The sequence below is a fragment of the Vulpes vulpes genome, chromosome X (genome assembly GCF_048418805.1).
Source record: "Vulpes vulpes isolate BD-2025 chromosome X, VulVul3, whole genome shotgun sequence".
In the NCBI taxonomy this organism is placed as follows: domain Eukaryota; kingdom Metazoa; phylum Chordata; class Mammalia; order Carnivora; family Canidae; genus Vulpes; species Vulpes vulpes.
Genome location: NC_132796.1, coordinates 71,531,615 through 71,547,931, shown reverse-complemented (window position 1 = coordinate 71,547,931; position 16,317 = coordinate 71,531,615). Strand labels below are relative to the sequence as shown.

Sequence of the window (16,317 nt, the reverse complement as noted above, 5' to 3'; positions counted from 1 at the left end):
TTGAGATTTAAATGTCGGCTCTTGAGTCAAAATATGAATTTTATGGGAGTTGACAGTCAGAGCACCAAGACCTAAGAACCAGTCTATAAATAAAATACTGTCAAAGAAATACAAGGACATAGTTTTAAAAGTCAGCTAGTACTAATAGGTTAGTAAGGAAAAATGGCACTCCTCTGCCCTACCCTTCCTTACTCTTTTTTTTTCCTTGCTCTTTTTTTTAAAAAAAGATTTTATTTATTTATTCATTAGAGAGAGAGAGAGGCAAAGACACAGGCGGAGGGAGAAGCAGGCTCCCCACAGGGAGCCCAGTGTGGGACTCGATCCCAGGACACCGGGATCATGCCCTGAGTCGAAGGCAGACACTCCCTGAGCCACCCAGGCACCCCACCCTTCCTTGCTCTTGAGTCTTACTCCCCAGAAACCACAGCAATTATTTTAGCTACTTCTTCTGGTTTTCTGTATTTCTAAATAGTACATGGTTCTGATGGATTTTATTTTATCAAAATGACATATTATTTGTTGGCTTCCAGTTACAGCATCTAAGAATTTCTCTCCCTTACTTTGTCTCTCTTCCCAAACTACTCTTCTTTTTCTATTTTTATAGCACAATTCTTGGTTAATATTTAGTGGTTATGTTGCTGTGACCACGTAGATATCCACTCCTGAGTCAAGAACATGTACTAAGATTTTATTTGCCCTTATTGTACAAATTTTTGTTGTTTTTTTAAAAATTTTTAAAAATTTATTTATGATAGTCACAGAGAGAGAAAGAGAGGCAGAGACACAGGCAGAGGGAGAAGCAGGCTCCATGCACTGGAAGCCCGACGTGGGATTCAATCCCGGATCTCCAGGATCGTGCCCTGGGCCAAAGGCAGGCGCTAAACCGCTGCGCCACCCAGGGATCCCCAAATTTTTGTTTCATTTTATATTGTGAAGAATTGCAAACATAAAGGTATACTTGAGAATGGTGTAATGAATCCCATATACCATTCTCCAGCTTCAACAACTATCAGTATGTGTCCAATCTTATTTTATCTATACTCTCACCCATCCCACATTCCACCAACCCATTTGGATTAGTTTGAGGCAAATTCCAGACATTATATCACATAAAATGTGAACTCAGCGTGAGTTCTAAAAAAAAGAACTTAATTTTTTAAAACATAACCTCATATCTTCATTAAATCCAGAAATAAACATTTATCCCATAATATCATCAAATATCCAGTAAATGTTCAGGTTTGACACTGGTGTATCACATAAGTGATTTGAGTTTTTTTTTTAAATTTTTTAAAGGATTTTATTTATTCATGAGAGACACAGAGAGAGAGAGAGAGAGAGAGAGAGGCAGAGACACAGGCAGAGGGAGAAGCAGGCTCCATGCAGAGAGCCTGACGTGGGACTCGATCCCAAGGTCTCCAGGATCAGGCCCTGGGCCGAAGGTGGCGCTAAACCACTGAGCCACCGGGGCTGCCCCAAGTGATTTGAGTTTTATAGTTGGTTTGTTCAAATCAGTATTCAGACAAGGTCTGAATTTGATAACCTGTCTTTTCATTCTCTTCTAATTTATGAGTACCCTTCCTTCTTAATTTTTTTGTTCTTGCCGTTTATTTTTTGAAGAAACTGATTGGTTTTCTGTGGAAACTCTTCTTCTGGATTTTGCTGATTATATTCTCATGATGGCATTTAATGTTATTCCTCTGTCCCCTGTATTCCCTATAAACTGGTAGATCTAGATGATTAGATTCAGATTTAACTTGAGGTGAGAATATTTTTATTTATTTATTTATTTATTTATTTTTTTTTTGAGGTGAGAATATTTTTAATGTGTATGTGTCTGATGGCCTTTCTTTCAGTGATGTTAAGATTGAACAGTAGATTCAGTGTCATCAGCCTGATCCACTTATTAAAAAATTTCCTATTGGGTTTTCTTTTTTTCCTGTTGGGTTTTCACCTAATGGTTTTCACAGTCATTGATGATCATTGCCTAGTCTATCATGTGTTCATTTATTAGTTGGAATTCTTCTAAAAATCTTCCTCCCTCCCTCCTTTTATCTTTTTCTTTTCTTTCTTCTTTCTTTCTTTCTTTCTTTCTTTCTTTCTTTCTTTCTTTCTTTCTCTTTTTTCTTTTCTCTTCTTTTCTCTTCTTTTCTTTCTTTATGAGAGACACACAGGGAGAGGGAGAGACATAGGCAGAGGGAGAAGCAGGCTCCCTGCAGGGAGCCCGATGTGAGACTCCATCCTGGACCTCTGGGATCACGCCCTGAGCGAAAGGCAGGCGACTAACTGCTGAGCCACTCAGGCATCCCTAAAAATAACTTCTTCTTATCAGCTATTTGGTTACCCTGATGTACTGATACAATCAAGACAGGGTAAATACTTGGTTCACCTTCTTCAAAAGATGATCAGTTAACTTTGTTTGTTTCAGTATCATGAAATCATGGATTTTTAACATACTTGATATGTTTTAGTCCACCGAATTTACTATTGTTTTGGTACTCAAATTGTTTTGTTTGTAGCCAGTTGGAACTGCTTTAAGTTGTTTCAGCCCTAGGATGGCCCTACTAGTTCTGTAATGATAAAATATTTCTAGCACATCTACATCTTTTCTGCCTGATACTGTGAATCATCCATTTTTTCAAAGAATACTTGTCTCTTTTAGTGGGAAATGGTATTTGGAGGCATAGTATGGGTGCTAGGGTGGTTACTTATACTGGGCTGGTAATATTTGAAGGCCTTTCTAGTGTACAGAGCCAGAGAATATTTTTTTAAAGAGAAAATATCAGTTCATAGTGATATATTTAGATCAAATTTGGAACGACAGAACTTTTACTGTAATCCATTGGTTTTTATATTTTTATCTTTTGTCTTACAATGAAAATTATAGTCTGGACATTAACGTAATTATTTATTCTATCCTACTGTGTGTGTGTGTGTGTGTGTGTATATGTGTGTGTGTGTAGTATATATATGTGTATATCTTTTATTCTATGTATATATTTATATTCTATTTATATCTTATTTATTCTAATTATTAACATAATTATTTATTCTATATATATTACTCTCTCTATATAATTTCAGAACATGAATACTAATATTATTACCAATAAATGATAACTGAAAAAAGAGCTGAAGATTTATATCTAGTTTGTCACATTACTGTGCGTCTTGACATACTACCTCTCTTTGTAGCTAAGCCACTAACTTGGGGTGCTTGGGTGGCTCAATTGGTTAAACATCTGACTGTTGATTTTGGCTCAGGTCATGATCTCAGGGCCCTGGGATCAAGCCGTGGTCCTTGGATCAAGCCCCATGTTGGGCTCTGTGCTCAGTGCAGAGTCTACTTCAAATTCTCTCCCTCTCCCTCTCCCCTGCTCCTGTCCCCTCCTCCTGCTCACACACTCTCTTTCTGTCTCTAAATAAATAACATCTTTTCAAAAAAGACACTAACTTGATACACAGGTTCTTTTTTTTTATTTTTTTCATTTTGCTTGCTTTCAAATTTTAGGAATTGAGTTTTTTTTAATTTTTATGAAATTTTCTTTTACAATTTTGTAAAATATTTACATGGTTCCAAAATCAAATCTACAAAATAAAGATACCTTTAAAGAGGTCTAGCTATCATCTTTGGCCTTTCTATCCAGTTCCCTCCCTCCTTTCAAAAGTAACAAGTTTTGCTTTTGCTTATTAAAAAAACAAAAGCTTTCTTAGCTAAAAGGTAGCTTAATATGGACAATATTCTGCACCTGCTTTTTAAAAAGAATTTTTAAGGAATCCCTGGGTGGCGCAGTGGTTTGGTGCCTGCCTTTGGCCCAGGGCGCGATCCTGGAGACCCGGGATCGAATCCCACGTCGGGCTCCCGGTGCGTGGAGCCTGCTTCTCCCTCTGCCTGTGTCCCTGCCTCTCTCTCTCTCTGTGACTATCATAAATTAAAAAAAAAAAAAAGGGATCCCTGGGTGGCGCAGTGGTTTGGCGCTTGCCTTTGGCCCAGGGCGCGATCCTGGAGACCCGGGATCGAATCCCACATCAGGCTCCCGGTGCACGGAGCCTGCTTCTCCCTCTGCCTATGTCTCTGCCTCTCTCTCTCTCTCTCTGTGACTATCATAAATAAATAAAAATTAAAAAATAAAAATAAAAAAAATAAATAAATAAAAAGAATTTTTAAAAATATTTTAAAAAAATATTTATTTATTTATTATTTATGATAGACATAGAGAGAGAGAGAGGCAGAGACACAGGAGGAAGAAGCAGGCTCCATGCCAGGAGCCTGACGCGGGACTCGATCCCGGGACTCCAGGATCGCGCCCTGGGCCAAAGGCAGGCGCTAAACCACTGAGCCACCCAGGGATCCCCTAAAAAATATTTTTTAAAGGATTTTTAAAAGATCTTATTTATTTATTTCACAGAGAGAGGGAGTAAGCACAAGCAGGGGCAGCAACAGAGGGATCCTCAGAAAGGAGCAGGGAGCAGGGAGCCTGACCTGATCTGTGGGGCTTGATCCTAGGACCTTGGGATGGGATCATGAACTGAGACAAAGGCAGAAGGCAGGCATTTAACTGATTGAACCATCTAGGTGCCCCTGACAAGATTAATTGACTGATTGGTAATAATTAGTGGTCTGGATTTTTTATTTATTTATTCATGAGAGGCACAGAGAGAGGCAGAGACATAGGCAGAGGGAGAAGCAGTCTCCCCACAAAGAGCCTGATGTGGCACTTGATTCCGGATTCTGGGATCATGCACTGAGCTGAAGGCAGACACTCAACTGCTGAGCCACCCAGGCATCCCTTGAAGATTTTATTTTTAAGTACTCTCTATATCCAGTGTGGGGCTTGAACTCAAGCCTGAGGTCAAGAATCACGCACTGTATTGACTGAGCCAGTCAGGCACCCCTGTGCCTTTTTTTTTTTTCACATAATATTGCACTTCATTTTTTTTTTAATAGCTGCATAGTCCTATTCGGTGTGATGGATTTTTATAACTTTTTATTGGCATGAATAATTACCTTATTTTTCCATTGGTTTAGGTTTCTATGAATCTATAGCTCATTTTTTCCCAGGAACTCTTAGGAGCTCTGTTAAACATTATCTGCATTCACTATATGCTCAACAACTCAAGTTCAGTTTTTTCCTGAAGACTCTTTTCTTGGAATCTTCCATCCTCAGCTCCCAAGGCCTTCTGCATGGCTATTAACCTGGGACTCCTTTTGCTGCTCTGCTGTCTTCTTTTTCTGGCTTACAACCCCAGTTGGGGATGCCTGGGTGGCTCACGCCTTCAACTCAGGGCGTGGTCCTGGGTTCCTTGGATCAGTCCCATATCGGGCTCCCATTAGGGAGCCTGCTTCTCTCTCTGCCTATGTCTCTGCCTCTCTATCTCTGTGTCTCTCATGAATAAATAAAATAAATCTTAAAAAAAAACCCTTTGACTGGAGTACCACCTCCATTAGCTTCTTGAGGAAGGATACATTGGAGGTAAAGTGATAGAGTCTTTTCATGTCTATAAATGTCTTTTCTTTCCTGACATATGACTGGAAGTTTCTGTAGATTTATAGACTGAGTTTTGAATAATTTGCCTTTATAAATTTGAAGACATGATTTTATTGTCATCTGGCTGCCAGTGTTGTGTGAGTCTAAATGCTACTTTTAAGTCCTGATTCTTTTTGTAGGTGATTTCTCTCCTCTTTTTCTTGAGAAGCTTTTAGGGAATCTCTTTATCCCTGAAACTTCACGACCATGTGGGCCTTTTATTTCATTCATTGTGGTGGGTACAATTTAGGCCTTGCCAGTCTGGAAGCTAATACTTTCAGATGTGGGAAATTTTCCTGTATTATTTCTTACCTCCTTCCCCTCAGTTTCTGAATTTTCTTTATATCTCCTATTATTTGAATTTAGGACCTCATGGATTGAGTCTATAATCTGCTACTCATTCCTCTCCTATTTTCTTTTTTTAAAAATATTTTATTTATTTATTCATGAAAAACAGAGAGAGAGAGAGAGAGAGAGAGAGAGAGAGAGGCAGAGGCACAGGCAGAGGGAGAAGCAGGCTCCATGCAGGGAGCCTCATGTGGGACTTGATCCCGGGTCTCCAGGATCAGGCCCTGGGCTGAAGGTGGTGCTAAACCACTGAGCCACTCAGGCTGCCCTCCTCTCCTATTTTCTATCTTTGCCTGTTTGTTTTCCTTTCTGTGAAATTTTCTTTATAAAAGCCAACATCATAAAGATGAAATTTTTTCTACTGTCCTACCTTTAATTTTTAAGAGATTTTTCTTGTTCTCTGATCCTTTTGTATAACATCTTGTTCTTTTTTAGTAATAAAATTAAGTAATGTGGTGTGTATGTGTGTGTATGCATTTTTTCTGTTCTTTGAATCGTCTGTTTCCTTCAGGATTTTTTTCCTGTTTTGGTCATTTTCTTTCACCGTGGAGACTTTAACCACACAGCTGGTGATACTTGACTGACTATTCTTATTTAAGTGTGAGGCCTTAAAAACCTGATTGGCAGTTCAGCTTCAGTGGGTTTGTTGATTCTTGGCTTTGTATGTCCTCCCGGTGGTCATGTACCCTACATGTTTGTCTCAGGAGATCTTTACTTTGGAGCTATCCAGTTTCTTGAGATTATTATCTACCAAGTTTTTTGCCTGGCTGCTGGCCTTTTAGAATTGAGGTGTGGAAAAAAAATAGAATTGAGATGTGGAAAAGGGATGAGATTCTCCCCATTCAGAATGCAGACTTACATGGAATCTTCCTGTTTCCACCCATCGGTCACTACAACAGTGCCTGGTGTCTCCAAATTTAGAGCTTTTGTGGGTTCATTTTCTCTTCAGAAAAAGATCTCCAGGGTGCCTGGGTGGCTCAGTTGGTTAAGCGTCTGCCCAGTGTCCTGGGATCGAGTCCCAAGGTGGGCTCCCTGTTCAGTGGGGAGCCTGCTTCTCCATTTTTCCCTCCCTCCACTCGTTCTCTCTTTCATCTCTCAAATATATAAATAAATAAAATCTTAAGAAAAGAAAAAGATCTCCAGTCTCTTACTACAGGAAGATGGATGTCCTTGGTAGGATGAGGATGTTTACCAGTTTTGTGTCTAGACTTTCAAACACACCTTCTTTTTATTTATTTTATTTTATTTTATTATTTTATTTTATTTATTTTTTTAAAAAGATTTTATTTATTTATTCATGACAGACACACAGAGAGAGAAAGAGGCAGAGACACAGGCAGAGGGAGAAGCAGGTTCCATGCAGGGAGCCCGATGTGGGAATCGATCCTGGGTCTCCAGGATCACACCCCAGGCTGAAGGTGGCACCAAATCTCTGGGCTGCCGGGGCTGCCCACCTTTTTTTTTTTTTTTTTTAAAAAAAAAAAGCTTTTATTTACTTATTTATTTGTTTGTTTGTTAGAGAGAGAGAGAAAGCAGAGGGAGGAGCAGAGAGAGAGGGACAAGCACACTCCATGCTGAGCACCAAGCCCAATGCACGGCTATATCTCAGGACCCTGGGATCATGACCTAAGCTGAAATCAGGAGTCCAGGGCTCGACTGATTAAACCACCCAGGTGCCCTCCCCACACCCTCTTTTTAGCCTTGTGCCTTATTGCACCTTTGGGTTTGAGGCTTTCTAGGGTTGTATGGAGCAGGTAAGCCTTAGATCTCAACAGGTCCCCCTTTGTAGGCAATCCAGATGTAGTTTCCTTCATCTTGCTTCAGTTGTCACTTCAGTCTGCTTTCCATCTTCTAAGACTTTAGTTTGCTCTTGTCTGCTCTATCATTACCTGTGTTCTTCCTTTCATTTATTAATTACAAGGACTATTGAGTACGTACAAGTGCCAGGCACTACTATTCTTGGTGCTTAGGACACAGCAATGGAGAAAACATCCCTTACCTTATAGAACTTACATTTTAGTCAGGGAGATAGACTTAAAAAAAACAATAAAGTAAATTGTGTGGTATGTTAGAAGGTGCTAAGTATGGCTATGGTCTGAATGTTTGTGTCACCCTAAATTTCATATGTTGAAATCCTAACATACAAGGTGATCGTATTAGGAAGTGGGACCCTTAGGAGGTGATTAGGTCATGAGGGTAGAGCACTCATGATTAGGATTAGTGCCCTTATGAAAGAAACCCACCCAGAAGGGTAGCTAGTGTGTCCCTTCCTCCATGTGAGGTTACAGTGAGAAGATGGCTGCTTGTGAAGAAACGGATTCTTTTTTTAAAGATTGATTGATTGATTGATTGATTGATTTAGAGTATGCAAGGTCGCTGGGGAGAGGGAGAGGGAGAATCTCAAGCATACTCCTAGCTAAGCACAAAGCCTGATGCGGGGCTCAATCTCACCATTCTGAGATCATGACCTGAGTTGATACCAAGAGTTGGACACTCAACCCAACTGTGCCACCCAGGTGCCCTGAGGAAACAGATTCTTATAAGGCACTGAATCTGTCAGTGTCTTGATCTTGGACTTCCCAGCCTCCAGAACTATTAGATGTAAATTTCTGTTGTTTAGGGGTACCTGGGTGGCTCAGTCAGTTAGGCATCTGCTTTCAGCTCAGGTCATGATCCCAGGGTCCTGGAATTGGGCACCACATTGGGCTCCCTACTCAGTGGGGAGTCTGCTTCTCCCTCTATTCTCTGCCCTTCCCCCCAACTTGTGTGCACTCTTTCTCTCTCCCAATGAATAGGCAAAAATTAAAAAAAAAATCTGTCACTTACAAACTACACAGTTTACCGTATTTTTGTTATAGGAGCCCAACCAGATTAAGACAATCGCCATGGGAAAAGTACAGCAGGATCAGGAGGATAAATTCTAGCGTTGGGAGAAGCATAGGTCGTGATTTTGTTGTTGTTATTCTAGAACTTAAAAATATAAGTTTATTTACAGAAGTAGAGAGTTAATGTATGTGCTGCGGAAGTGAGCACTCAGAAATAGGGAGCTAAATCATGATTCTACAAGTAACACATTTTGTTAGTGTTTGTCTTTTGAGATTATAAAAATATGGAATGCTTCGTGAATTTGTGTGTTCTTCCAGCAAAGGGGCCATGCTAATCTTGGTATCATTACAATTTTAGTATATGTGCTCCTGAAGCGAGCATGGGTTGTAGTTTTAAATGGGGTCAAGGTAGGGTCATGAAGAAGACAGTATTTGAATGAAGCAGTGGCTCTCAACTGGGCAGCAGTTTTGCCCTGCAGGGGACATTTGGCAATATCTGGAAACATTTTTCGTTGTCATTACTAGGGGATGATTGGGTAGTGCTACTGGTATCTAGTGGGTAGAGGCCAGGGATGCTGTTAAACATCCTGCGGTGCATGGGATAGCTCCCCATAACAAAGAATTAGTCCAAAATGTCAGTGGTGCTGAGGATGAGAAACCTTGCATTTAAAACTTATTGGCAGTGAGGGTATCAGCTCTGAAGAGGTCAGAGGGAGGAGCCTTCTAGGAAAAGAGAAAAGCCATGGCAAAAGAGAAAACCCCTCCCAAGATGGGAACATGACAGGCTGAAAGTAGGCTTAGAAGTATAGGAGGACATCAGGTAAGATGGTGGGTGAGGGCAAGATTATGTAGTGCCTTGGAGGTCATTGTAGGCACTTTGTTTTATTCTGAGCCATTGGAAGTTTTGATGGGGAGCTGGAGGACGTGTCATGATATGATTTAGGTTTCACAGAATCACTCTGGCTGTTGTGCTGTATATGGATTATTAGAGGAAAGGATAGAAGCAAGGAGAGACCAGTTAGGAGGCTGTAGAAGTAATCCAAATGAGAGATGACACAGAGCAGTGATAGTAGCAGTGGAGATGGTTCTATGTTGAATTGCATAACAAGGAGGTCATTGGTGACTTTAACATGAACCATTTTGGTGGAGTGGTGGGGACCTGATTCTAGTGGGTGAATAGAGGAGAGGAGTGGGAGTCAATGAATATATATAGTTCTTTTGAGTTCTTCTACAAAAAGGAACAGCAAAATATAACAGTGGCTGGTAGGGACAGTGGGGTCAGGAATTTCCCTTTCTTTGTTAAAGGGGGGAGAATAAGAGCAGTCTTATATGTTGATAGGAGTGTTCCAGTATAGAGACAGGAAAATGATGGTGCAGGAGAAAGAGAAAGGAGAATTGGTGGAGTAATAAGCTTAAATAAGCTTGTGCCTTTTTTATTCCTTAATTTCATTTTAGTAGGATTTTTTGAGAGAAAGAGAACGCACATATGCAGGGAGAGGGAGGGGCTATGGGAGAGGGGGAATCTTTTTTTTTCATTTGTTTTTTTTGAAGCTCGATTTGTCAACATATAGTATGATACCCAGTGCTCATCCCATCAAGTGCCCCCCTCAGTGCCTGTCCCCCAGTTACCCCAGCCCCCTGCCTACCTCCCCTTCCGCAATTCTTTGTTCATTTCTCAGTTAGGAGTCTCTCATGGTTTGTCTTTCTAATTTTTCCCATTCAGTTCCCGTCCTATCCCTTATAATCCCTTTCACTGTTTCTTATATTCCACATATGGATGAAACCATATGATGATTTTTCTTCTCCAGTTGACTTATGTCACTCAGCATAATACCCTCCAGTTCCATCAACCTCAATGCAAATGGTGGGTATTTGTTCTTTCTGACAACTGAGTAATATTCCATTGTGTATATAGACCACGTCTTCTTTCTCCATTCATCTGTCGAAGGACATCGTGGCTCCTTCCAAAATGTGACCATTGTGGACATTGCTGCTATGAACATTGGGGTGCAGGTGTCCCGGAGTTTCACTGCATCTGTATTTTGGGGGTAAATCCCCAGTAGTGCAATCTCTGGGTCATAAGGTAGCTCTATTTTTAACTTTTTGAGGAACCTCCACACTGTTTTCCAGAGTGGCTGTATCAGTTTGCATTCCCACCAACAGTGCAAGGGGATTCCCCCTTCTGCACATCCTCTCCAGCATTTGTTCTTTCCTATTTTCACCATTCTCACTAGTGTGAGGTGGTATATCTCATTGTGTTTTTTTTTTTAAATTTTTATTTATTTATGATAGTCACAGAGAGAGAGAAAGAGAGAGGCAGAGACATAGGCAGAAGGAGAAGCAGGCTCCATGCACCGGGAGCCCGACGTGGGATTCGATCCCGGGTCTCCAAGATCGCGCCCTGGGCCAAAGGCAGGCGCCAAACCGCTGCGCCACCCAGGGATCCCCTGTGGTTTTGATTTGTATTTCCCTGATGGCAAGTGATGCGGAGCATTTTCTCATATGCTTGTTGGCCATTTCTTCGTTGGTGAAATTTCTGTTCTTTTGTCCATTTCATGATTGCATTGTTTGTTTCTTTGCTATTGAGTTTAATAAGTTCTTTATAGATATTGGTTACTAGACCTTTATCTGATACATCATTTGCAAATATCTTCTCCCATTCCATAGGCTGTCTTTTAGTTTTGCTGTTTCTTTTGCTGTGCAGAAGCTTTTTATCTTGATTAAGTCCCAATAGTTCATTTTTCCTTTTGTTTCTCTTGCCTTCATAGATGTATCTTGCAAGAAGTTGCTGTGGCCAAGTTCAAAAAGGTTGTTGCCTGTGTTCTCGTCTAGAATTTTGATGGATTATTGTCTCACATTTAGAGCTTTCAACTATTTTATCTTTGTGTATGGTGTAAGAGAATGGTCTAGTTTCATTTTTTCTGCATGTACCTGTCCAATTTTCGAGATGGAGAATCTTAAGCAGGCTCCACGCCCAACACTGAGCTCATGACCTGAGCCAAAATCAGAAGTCAGACACTTAACCACCTGGGCCACCCAGACACTCCCATTTTAGTAGGATTTTTATGAGGAAGTTTCTGTTATTTTAACCAGAAGGCCCATTTCACTCTTACTACTTAGGCATTACCATATAGGAATAGGAGTTTCAGTTTCTATTTTATAAATGAAGAAATCAGGGTCTTAGTTCATACAGTAGAGGAGCTGTATTTCATATTTATTTACCATTATCTTTCATATCAGACTCAGTTTTTCAATTTCCTGTCCTTCCAGGATGCCAGTGACTGTTGAACCTTGCTTCCAGAAAACATTGTTTTCCAACCAGCCAATTTATTTATTTATTTATTTATTTAATAAATTTATTTTTTATTGGTGTTCAGTTTACCAACATACAGAATAACACCCAGTGTTCATCCCATCAAGTGCCCCCCTCAGTGCCCGTCACCCATTCACCCTCACCCCCCACCCTCCTCCCCTTCTACCACCCCTAGTTAGTTTCCCAGAGTTAGGAGTCTTTAGGAGTCTTTATGTTCTGTCTCCCTTTCTGATATTTCCTACCCATTTCTTCTCCCTTTCCTTATATTCCCTTTCACTATTGTTTATAATCCCCAAATGAATGAGAACATACACTGTTTGTCCTTCTCTGTTGACTTACTTCACTCAGCATAATACCCTCCAGTTCCATCCACGTCGAAGCAAATGGTGGGTATTTGTCGTTTCTAATGGCTGAGTAATATTCCATTGTATACATAAACCACATCTTCTTTATCCATTCATCTTTCGATGGACACTGAGGCTCCTTCCACAGTTTGGCTATTGTGGACATTGCTGCTAGAAACATCAGGGTGCAGGTGTCCCGGCGTTTCATTGCATCTGTATCTTTGGGGTAAATCTCCCAACAGTCAACCAGCCAATATTTAACATTTGAACCAGACTTTTTTAAAATCACCAACCTCAAAATTGGAAAAATTTGTTCAGTATAGTTAAGCATATTGCATGTATTTGGCAGTATAGCAGAAGTGATTGAGTGCACCCTTAATTGATTTTACCCTCTTAGGCAGCACTATTTTTTGTTATAACTTCCCCTTCCATGCATAATTTGGGGTTTGTTTGAAAATACAGTAAAACTGGAACACATGTGTTATAAAAATGAAAGGACTTCGTAAATCAGATAGTGTGCCCTGTTGTGGTAGCAAGTGGCTTGTGTTTGAAAAGTTTATCTTTAAGGATTTTTGCTATCCCAACAACTAATCAGGATTGCATTTGAGAGAAAGTGGGCAAGATGGCAGAAGAGTAGGGTCCTCAACTCACCTGGTCCCACCAACTTACCTAGATGACTGTCAGATCATCCTGAACACTATGAATTCAACCTGAGATTTAAAGAAAGAACCAACTGAATGCTACAGAAAGAAGGGTTTTCGCTTCTAGGGAGATAGGAAGGCGGAAAAAAATAAAAAAGAATCCAGTGGGAGCCCGCTAGGAGCCGGGCTAAGGCCGGGAGGCGAAAACTTCCAGGACAGGAAAGCCCAGCCCCATAGAAGCAGGAAGGTTGAAAATCTGCACCAGATTCTTCAGGGCTGGAAAGCCTCTTAGCAGGGAAATCCAGCAGAATCGCAAGAGGGCCAGGGGAGTCTCCAGTCTCCCGGAGTCACTAATAGGGGAAGTGTACCTGGGGGAGAGCGCAACACAAACTGGATGGATCTCGGTAAAGCGCTGGAGCGCGCACCCGGCCTGGGCCTCGGGGAGAAGCCAGTTGGTTAGTTGGGTGGCTCGGGACAGAGGGTTCTGCGCCCTGCTGCCTTTGGGAGCTGCACCCCTGGGAGCATGATTCCAGCAGCACAGGCCCCAGAGCCCAGGGCGCTGGGGACACAGCCCAGGATCCTGAGCTCCTCCTGGGACAGGTGGAGGCCGGGAGGGCACAGGACAGTGAGGACACTCCTGCCACCGGGTGTCCCCAAGCTGTGCGGATCAGCGCACCCGCACCAGCCCGGGAGCATCTAGACCAATGTGGACTGGGAGACTGCGTTAGATGTTAGTTACTATCCGGGAGCTGACTTCAGGGCTGGAATTCTGGCCGACACCATTGTTGTTTTTCCTCCTTGTTTCACCCTGTGCCTGGGAGAAGCAGGGCCACCAGGGGAGAAAGGCCTCACAGGATAATTGGCTCCCGGCAGGGGGCGGGGCAGCTCCCCCAGGTGCACACACCTGAGAATCAGCACAGCGGGCCCCTCCCCCAGAAGACCAGCTGGAAGGACAGGGGAAGGGCAAATTCTTGACCTAGCAGCACTGGAAAGCTCCAGGGAAAGTCTAGGGATTTACAGTATATAGAACTAGAGGATACCCCTCCTTTTCCCCCCCTTTTCCAGTACAACTCGTTTTTATATCAAATTAAAAATTTCCAATATGTTTTTCTCTTTTCCCACCTTAACTACAATATTTTAACACCTCTTCATTTTTAAGTTTCTTCCTTTTTGACTTTTAAATTTCTACAATTACAGAGCTTAGATATATTTTCCACTTCTAGATTCCCTTCAACATATTCAATTTAATTTTGGAACTATATGAGATCTGTTTTTCTGTTTTTTTGTTTTCTCTGCCTCATTTTGTTCTATGGCAGAAGTTAATACCTTCTGAAACATGACCAGCATGCACCCAGAACCAAATAGAATACTGTGCTTGTTCATTCTGTGATACTATATTCCCTGTTCATTTCCATTCTGCCCCTCTCTTTTACCTTGTTTATGTTTTGGTGGTCAATGGTGGGGCTTTCTACAAATATTGCTGGTTTCTATAAATTTGGGACTGAGCATCCTCTAACATACAGAACTAAATACCCTCAGAACCAAGAGGATGACCCTCTAGGACCCCTCAGGTAGACTACATTTTCCCTCCACCACTATCTCCCAGGACCCCCTTTTTTTCTTCTCTTTTTTTTCTTTTTTCATTTTTTTCCTCTTTACTTTTGCTTTTTTTCTCTTCTTTTTTTTCTTCTTTGGGATTCTTGGCCTTTTACTTTTTAGTATTTGTTTTAAAATTTGTTTTCACTTTAGTGGTCCTTTTGTTTCATTCTTTATGATCTTTGTTTTCATTTTCTGGCCTTTAACCTCATCAGAATTATCTAGGGTGAAATTTACATAGGACATGGTTGATCTTCTTCTTCTGTTTCTTTTTCTTTTTTGAAATATTTGATTTGGGCAGCCCTGGTGGCACAGTGATTTAGTGCCACCTGTAACCCATGGCGTGATCCTGGAGACCCAGGATCAAGTCCTACGTCGGGTTCCCTGCATGGAGCCTGCTTCTCCCTCTACCTGTGTCTCTGACTTTGTCTCACTCTCTCTCTCTCTGTGTCTCTCATGAATAAATAAACAATATTTTATTAAGGATAATTAATGATCATTAATTATTATTAAACAAATAATTATTAAAAGAATTAACTAAAGAATAAATTAATTAAAGGAATAAATAATAATTATTAATAATTATTAATAAAAGAATAAAATCTTTATTCATGAGAGACACACACACACACACACAGAGAGGCATAGATACAGGCAGAGGGAGAAGCAGGCTCCATGCAGGGAGCCCGATGTGGGACTTGATCCCGGGTCTCCAGGATCACACCCTGGGCTACAGGAGGCGCTAAACCGCTGCACCACTGGGGCTGCGCAATGGTTGATCTTGACTCAGTGCACTTACACAGGTACTCTGCACTGAGCAAAATGACTAGAAGGAAGAACTCCTCACAAAAGAAAGAATCAGAAGCAGTACTCTCTGCCACAGAGTTACGGAAAATTGTTACAATTTGATGTCAGAAAGCCAATTCAGAAGCACAAATTATACAGCTACTGGTGGCTCTGGAAAAAAGCATAAAGGATTCAAGAGATGTCATGACTGTAGAATATAGATCTAATCAGGCTGAAATTAAAAGTCAATTAAATTAGATGCTATCCAAACTGGAGGTCCTAATGACAAGGGGTAATAAGGTGGAAGAGTGAGCAACATAGAAGATAAGTTGATGGCAAGGAAGGAAGCTGAGGAAAATAGAGAAAAACAATTCAAAGACCATGAGGGGAATCCCTGGGTGGCTCAGTGGTTTAGCGACTGCCTTCGGCCCAGGGTGTGATCCTGGAGTCCCAGGATCGAGTCCCACATTGGGCTCCCTACATGGAGCCTGCTTCTCCCTCTGCCTGTATCTATGCCTCTCTCTCTCTCTCTCTCTCTCTCTCTCTCTCTCTGTGTGTGTGTGTGTGTGTCTCATGAAGAAATAAAATAAAATCTTAAAAAAAAAATACCATGAGGAAAGGTTAAGGGAAATAAATGATGGCCTCACAAGGAAGAATCTACCTATAATTGGGGTTCCAGAAAGCACAGAAAGGGCCAGAGGGCCAGAAAGCATATTTGAAGAACTCATACCTGAGAACTTCCCTAATTTGGGGAGGGAAACAGGCATTCAGATCCAGGAGATAGAGAGGTTCCCCTCCTCAAGTCAATAAAAACCATTCAACACCTTGACATTTAATAGTGAAACTTACAAATCCAAAGATAAAGAGAAATCTTTAAAGCAGCAAGAGACAAGAGACCCCTAACTTACATGGGGAGAAATATTAGATTAACAACAG

The 16,317-nt window shown here is 41.2% G+C and overlaps 1 protein-coding gene and 1 non-coding gene across 2 annotated transcripts in view; one reads left to right on the top strand and one right to left on the bottom strand.

Annotated features, from left to right (window-relative positions):
* Nucleotides 1-16,317, top strand: part of TRMT2B (tRNA methyltransferase 2 homolog B) — a 65,418-nt gene that overhangs the window by 18,414 nt on the left and 30,687 nt on the right.
* On the bottom strand, nt 8,980-9,083 carry LOC112925784 (U6 spliceosomal RNA). The gene has a single exon (XR_003236204.1). It is a non-coding gene; the product is annotated as a U6 spliceosomal RNA (small nuclear RNA).